Below are 7,123 nucleotides of genomic sequence, written 5' to 3' on the forward strand. Positions count from 1 at the left end.
GCTACCATTGTCTTCCTGGGCAGGAGTAACTCTGATCCACTCTTCCTAGCTCTGGGTTTTCCTTTCTGTAAGTTGGGAATAACAGTAATATAGGCAGCCCACCTGTCTCACCAAGGTAAGTCAGATAGTGGTGTGAAGCAATGGGGGTGTAAAGCTCTCAGATGGGTGCTTACTCTGGTTGTTTTTGTTGTCGCTATTCAGTGAGGGGGCAAGGCTAAATCTGTTTCTTCACCTGTAGCATGGGATTGCAGAGGTTTGGACCAGTTGACCTCTCTGGCATTTCTCACTCTCATGGTCGGTGATTCTGTAATCTGTCTCAGTTCCTGTTGGAGGAGGGGAAATGTCTGGACAGTGGACAGAGGTTTCAATGTCCAGCCTTTGGAATTGCCACTGAGGCTGGAAGAACAATGACCAACAGGCAAGGTGTTTTTTTTTTTTTTTTTTTAAATTATACTTTAAGTTCTGGGATACGTGTGCAGAATGTGCAGGTTTGTTACATAGGTATACATACAGGCACGGTGTTTTAACAAGTACTTTAACATCTATCATTTTACTGTACCTCTCAGCCCTGTGAGAGAGCATTGAGATTATCTTCATTGCCTAGATAAGGGACCCAAGATTTGTCCAATGGCACAGGACCTGTGAGTTTCCACTCATCATTCTCCCCATTACTATGTGGAGGCAGCAGCTTTGGCTGGCATAGCAAAGAGAGCCCACAGCCCTGTTTCTAGTAGGTCTCAAGGGCAGACCAGGGCCTGCCAGGACTCCTGAAGCCATCTTTTGAGGTCTGTGCTGAATTGAGGGGCATTGGCAGCAAAGCAGTAGCCAGGCTTCTAGATTATCAGCTTGTCACCCAGCAAATCAAAGTCCCAGTCCCATCATACCCTTTAGCAGCCCTGTGACTTTGTGTGAGCTACATTGCCTCTTGGAGCTTAAGTTTGTGCATCTTACAGTGAGAACAATGATGCCTGCTTCTCAGGGCTGCTCTGAGGCTCCACGAATGAAATAAGGCATCCAATTTAGGTGCCCTTTAAATGTTAGATGCTGCCCTGGGGTGGGAAGCAGTTTGAAGTAGGGAAGATAAAATTCCTTTCTCTGCTTTGGAAATTTTAGACCTTCTAAAAGGATATGGGTTTTGTCTTGAGTCAGAATTTTCTCATGTTAGAGTTAAGTTTCCCCCCGGAAGTCTTGACATCCTTCTCAAGATTCTGTTTGGGACATGAGGGCCGAGATATGGCCACTGGCAGAAACACCTGCAGCTGAGCAGCCCCTTTCTCCTGGAGCACCACCTTCTCAGGCCCTCACCCTCAGACCCACAACACATAGGCAGGTGTACACACAGAGGTCAGACACCCACCTGACCCATGTAGACACAGAGTGGTGTGGGCATGAGAACAGGTGTGCATACACACACACACACACGCACACACAGATACAACCACGCAATTTAGCACAGGACCGAACATACAGGTTCACAATAGGAACACACAGACTCACACCATTAGGCGGAATATTCATAGTCACACAAAGCAACACCCAGTGGTAAATACAGGCATGTGTCTAAACGGGGAGATACACAGAACCCACACATAGGCTGAAATAGGCTCAAGTAGGCACTGCTGTGCTGACACAGAGATACATGAAACCTACAGGCTCTTGGGGCCACAGATAAGACTCTCAGCTGGCATGCCGAGTCACACATATAGGCACACCATCATATTCACACACACATGAGCACACGGAGCCAGCCATGCACACCCTCTCACCCAGATGCACAGATACAAAGAGGCTCACCCCACACATCACAGAGACACACAGACATATCCACCCACACCCTGTAAGAAATACAGCTCCACACAGGGGATCGGAAAGCAGAGGAAGGGGCTGTGTCCAATCCAGAGTTTGATCTGCGTGGTTTGGTTGCAGCGCTCGTCCCAGGAAAACAGGGAAGGCTTTTCTTTTCATATTTTTTCCCACTCTCCTTGTCTGTGGAGGGCAGCTCCCAGCCAGGCCGCCGCCAGTTTCAGAGGCTTCTGGGCCTCCCTCCCCAGCGGGGCCTCTGCCCAGCCCGCCCCCAGGCAGGATCTGCTGGGGCTTTCCCAGAGCACAGAGGCCTTCTCCAGGCTCTGGAGTGTGACCGAGCGCCTGCTCATTTGACACAGGTCACCGAGCCTCCAGCAGATGGGGCCCTCACTGTGGGGGGTCTCTGAGCCGGGGGCTGTGGGGGGCTGGGAGTGGGAGGGAGGCTCTGCAGGGATGAAGGGCAGGCTACACAATCTCCAGCTTCTTATACTCTTTCTACAAAGCTCTGGGTTACAGACGTGGGCCCTAGAATACAACTATACTCACAAGGCGGTCGCCATCAGCACCCTGGCGGCCACATATGCAGGGCAGTATTCCAGACACACATCCCAGATGACGGGGGGGCTAACAATGGCACACTGAGCACAGCTTTGGGAAGGAGAAAGAGGAACAGCCTTGCTCCGCATCTCCTGGAGGCAGCTGGGTCTGGCTGCTTTCCCCCTTTGGTTTCTGAGCCTCTGAGCTCTTGTCTGCGAATAGATCAGTTGCTGAGGAGTCCAGGATGGGCTGAGAGCAGATACAGTTTCAGACCTCAGGCCTTTTCAGTGCTGGGGGAAGACAGGCTCCAGTATGCTCCACGTGGATTCCTCACAAGTTAGGAATGCAGAGAAGAAGAAAAGAAGAGAGATGGGGCCCATGGGAAGTGCTGCCAGATGGGCTGTGTCTCAGGATGCCTCCTGCATGTATGGGCTTTGAGACGTTGAGGCTGGCTAGACCGGCGCAGCACTCGTGGGCCACTTCCTTTCCCTCCTGCCAGTCTCCTTATGCCCTGGATCTTGCCTTTTCAGAGTGGTCTGACTTGGCAGTCAAGGGTCCTGGGTTCCATCTTGGCCCTAACTCAGGGCTCCTATTGGGCCAGTGTCAGCCTCCTAACCTCTGTGACCCTCTGTATCCTCGTTTGAAAGCTGGGCAATATGGTCTCTGTTGGCTGCTTGAGAAGATGGGGGTGAGATCACTGCTTGAAGGAAACTTGGAAAGGGAAAGTGTGGTTTGATTTCCCTCTCTGGCCGGCCATCTAGGAGTGAGTAAGAGGCTGTGTGAGCAGGGGTGGAACGTGCCTGCTCCCCTAACCAGTTCTCGCTAAAGAGTGTGAGGAGGGACCACGCCCACTGGGGCTTGCTGCCCGCTCATTCTGAGCTGGAATGTGGTTTTGACTGGAAGAGTCTGGCAGAGTCCTGGCTGTCATAAATTCCTAGTCTTAGGAGGGTGCCAGGGTCACTACCTTGGCGAGGGTAGGTGCTGGCTAGACAGATTCATAGTGCTTGCCATCATTCTAAAGCTCTCCCCACATAGGATGAGCTCAACCTTCTGAGCCCTCAAACCCCCTTCCTATTTCCCTTTAATCTCAGCCCCTCCAGGTGTCCAATTCTTCTGTCCTTCCTGTGATCTTAGAGCCCAAGGCAGAGGAGAGGATTGGTATCAGGGCTGTTGCTGCCTTTTGCAGAAGAGAAAGGAGTGATCTAACTTACTTGATTCTCAGGTCTTGGTGAAGGGAAGGAGGGACGGAGGTGAAATATCTCTTTGGGATGAATCTTTCTTTGTGTTTTCTTTTTCCTGCCTCAGCCTCTAAGCTTATGGGTGTGGGTAGGGGTCCTCCCAGTGTGTCAGTAGAATATTCAAATTAGGGGTGGTCAATTGCTCTTGAAATTTACTTTCATTTTTAGCAGAATGTCAGCCTTTGAGCTGGTGTTAATGCCCACAATCCGGTTATGCAGAACACGCTCTCTGCAAATCGGTAAATCATTAGCAGGGATTAATCACTCTGAAAGGCTGGGGCTATGTTTTAGTCTCTTTCTTTCTTTTTTTTTAAACATACTTTTTATCTGGATGGCTGCAAAATTCACCACCACAGGGTAGGGTGGGAGCAGAGGATGATAATTTAAGTCTTCGTCACCATCATTAGAAAAGTGAGATGCCTTTCTGGGTCTGGGTTGACTTTGGAGTCCAATTGAAGGGTGGTACTAAGGCAGTTTGGATGGGGTGGGAGGAAGGGAGGGCAGTTTCCTTGAGATTATGGGTGTTACGACATTATAATAGTGTGTAGGTGGCTTGGTGTGCTTGTATATATGGGGATTTTATGTTAGCTTGCATGAATTTGTGTGTTTCCATTTTATAGTTGCCTATAAGTATTCATGCGCTTGTGTTAGGGTGCTTTTGCTTGGTTTGTATTAGTGTCAGGCACTTGGTTTGTAATTGTGTCAATAATTCCATTTGAGAATATGTTTTTGGGATACCGTTTTATTGTGTGTGTGAGTACATCCCTTCTGGTGGGAGACCACACCACACCCTCAGCCTCAGAGCAGCTCCCTAGAAGAAGGTAGAACAGGAGGGAAGTCCCAACTAGCACCTGCTGTGGGGAGCGTGGCTCAAGGTTGATTTACATATTCATGAGCTAACTGCTCGTAGTCTTGGGGAACTCTCCTCTTGAAGAGACTCAGTGTGAGCCCAAGTGGGAGACCTCTCAGGGCAGATGGAGGAGGTCAGGCTCTCACTGTTAACACCTCTTACTCCCCAGTCCCAGGTATAGTGGCTGCCTCCTCCCCCATGGCTCAGGAACCTCCAACACCCGCAGTTCCTGAAACCTGACCTCTGCATAGCCATAGGACACATAACTCCAGCTTCCAATAGGGATAAGAGCGATTTGGCTGCTCCTATCAGGAAGCTGTCAGGTCCTGGATGCTCCTGTGAGGGATCTTGGGGAAGGAAGTTATTCTTCCAACCAGGGTCAAGCTGATAAATGGGACCATCTCCCCATTGTCTGTTCACACTGGATGAACCTCCTTAGTCCTCTCTTTCTCCCTCACTTAATGCAGCCCAGCTTTGGAGTACTAATTACCTTCACATGACCCAGTAATCATATTCCTTGGGTGTTGAGCAGAGCATGTGTGAATGGGGATGAGGTCACAGGACTTTCCTTTCCCCTCTAGTCACAGAGTGGGAGGTTTGAGGTGGGATTTAATGGGTCCAGTCCTTACATTAACCCACATTTTCTTCTAACCTACCGCATCTCCCTCTCCCAATATAGAGTGGGCTTGGCTAGCCTGGGCATCACTGTCCACTACTCCCCAGCTGGCCCAGGTACCCTGTACGCCTGTACATGTGCCTCCTTCATCATCCCACTGTATGTCTCTCCCGCCCCTCCATGTAGTAGTCTAGTCTGGAGTCGGGGGAATGATACAACTACTTACTTGGCTTTTGCAAGGTGGGAAGGTCTGGGGAGAGTTGGCTGGGCTCATTGCTGACCTTTCTCAGCTTTCCTGGGGGTAGCAGGTAGAGGGTGGAAGTGGTAAAGGAGGATTTAGGAATTGTATTTTCCCAGGGACCTCTCAACATCTTTATATATCTCTGGTGGCAGACATCTGTTTGAGCTTAAGGTAGCATCTGCCTAGGCTGGCGACAACATCTGTTTGAGGCTGGGACACCTGGCTGAGCCCAGCACATTATCTGCTCCCGGGACAGCTTCTGTCTGGGCTCAGGACATGTGTTTGAACCTGGTACAACATCTGTCTGGGCTTGGTACATCATCCTCCTGGCCTGGGGGCAATGTCTGTTTGAGCCCTGGATGTGTGTTTAACCTGGGGACAACTGCTGGGCCTGGAATATTACCTGTCTGAGCCCAGGGATGCACTTGTCATCGCAGATAAAATCACTCCTGAGTCTCAACTTTGGTTTGTGGCTGAACAGAGCGTGTGCAGGGCTCATGTCCCTGTTTTCCTTTCTACCAGGGAAAGGGATTGTAGGTGGAATGCCTCAGTTTACCTTCCATTGTAGGCCCATTGGCCTGGTTGCTCTGAGTACCTTGAGTACTGGCCAAAGCCTACACCCCAGTGGCTCTGGGAAACCAAAGTCAAAAGAACACATGAGGGGATTGATAGGTTACAAAATCCGGTGACCGGTCTAGGATGATTCTCCCTCCCTCCAATCCCTCATCCAGATACTTGAGTCGGGTCACAGTGTTCCCACTAAGACACAACTTGTACATGTCATTTGGCACTTGGCTCCCGAGAACCCTTCTATTGTTCCCTGTTATATACATCATCAGGCCCAAAGTCCCTGGTAATCCTACCTCTGCCGACCCTCTGAATCCAGCCACACTGATCTCTGTTCCTCCAAACACACTGGGCCCTTCTAAGACCCCTTATCTCCGCACAGATGGTTCTCTGTCCTTAGAACGTCCACTGTCTCTGCTTTACATCCTTCAAATCCCAGCACAAGCTTCACCAGCCCTGGGAAGTTTTCCCCTCTAGACTAAGCCACAGCCTCTGTCCTGCTTCTGCAGTCCACTTGTGCATTAGCCTTTACAGGCCTGTACTGCCATTAATTCTTCATGTGTCTATCTCTCCCACGGGACTGTGAGCTCTGGGGCTCAGGGTCTGGATCTGCTTCATCTCTGTCCCCCAGCACCCAGCTCAATTCCCGATCCATGGTAGGTACCAATAAAGAATGCCTGCTGAAGGACCACAGGTTGTGCCACTGTGATCTCATTTCCTTCTTTTTTTAAAATGGGGGGATAAAAGGGATACTATAGACACTTGTTTTCAGTCTCAGAAGAAATGGGCTTCAGAGAAGACGGCTTGTCTTTTTCATACCTGGTGGGTTGACTGTAGTCAAAGGGGCTGGGTAACGGACCCAGAATGCCTTGGACAAGAGCCTGATGAAGCCGTATCCTGCCCAAGATTCTTTATCTGTGACCAAGATGAAGATATATAGGCTGGTAGGACTCGATGCATTTGCTGCTGACAGGAGCGGGAAAGTGCAGTGAAGGTCAGGGGGCAGCAATGAATCCAGACATAATAGCTTCTCCGTGGGCTGCAGGGATGGGACTAAGTCTAATAAGGAGGACTGTGTCGGGCAAATGTCAGGACCTTGACCTGGTCCAAACCCAGCTCCTCGAGGGCAGGTGGGAGAACAGAGGCCTGGCTCAGCTCGAATGGAGAGGTTACAAGGGTCTTAGGTATGCTTGTCTTGCCAGACAGGGAAAGTCACAAAAAGTGTTATCAGTATCAATGCTGTGTCCAGAGCAAGCTGCTCTCACTGGTCA

The sequence above is a fragment of the Aotus nancymaae genome, unplaced genomic scaffold, assembly GCF_030222135.1.
Source record: "Aotus nancymaae isolate 86718 unplaced genomic scaffold, 86718_ANA_hifiasm-v0.15.2.pri h1tg000007l, whole genome shotgun sequence".
Taxonomy (NCBI): Eukaryota; Metazoa; Chordata; class Mammalia; order Primates; family Aotidae; genus Aotus; species Aotus nancymaae.